Raw genomic sequence first — 582 nt, forward strand, 5'->3', positions numbered from 1 at the left:
GAGGGGAGTGTGTCCTCCGACTGTCACAGACGAGTGCAAAACCATTTTTGGACAAATCCATCAAAACCATTTTATTTAGGTAATTTCATTTGTGTTTATACATATATATAGATTCTCTAATTAAAATGAATCTTTACAATAGCCACTAAATAGGCACACTGTACCCCCCCACCCCGCCCCCCAAGAATGCCCCCTTTGTCCCCAGATCAGATCACATTGTCTCGCAGTAACAGGGATTCTGCTGAAAGCATAGAATATTCTGCACTGCATCGCAGTGGCCCTGTGATCTAGAACGCACTGTACCACAGTGGCCCTGCGATCTAGAATGCACTGCATTGCAGTGGCCCTGCGATCTAGAATGCACTGCATTGCAGTGGCCCTGCGATCTAGAATGCACTGCATTACAGTGGCCCTGCGATCTAGAACGCACTGTACCACAGTGGACCTGCGATCTAGAAGGCAGTGCATCATAGTGGCCCTGCAATATAGAACACACTGCATCACAGTGGCCCTGTGCTCTAGAACGCACTGTCACTCAGCCCCAGAAACTGACACATTCTCCTCCCCATCCGTCCGTGGGGC

Source organism: Anguilla rostrata, chromosome 2 (genome assembly GCF_018555375.3).
Source record: "Anguilla rostrata isolate EN2019 chromosome 2, ASM1855537v3, whole genome shotgun sequence".
NCBI lineage: Eukaryota > Metazoa > Chordata > Actinopteri > Anguilliformes > Anguillidae > Anguilla > Anguilla rostrata.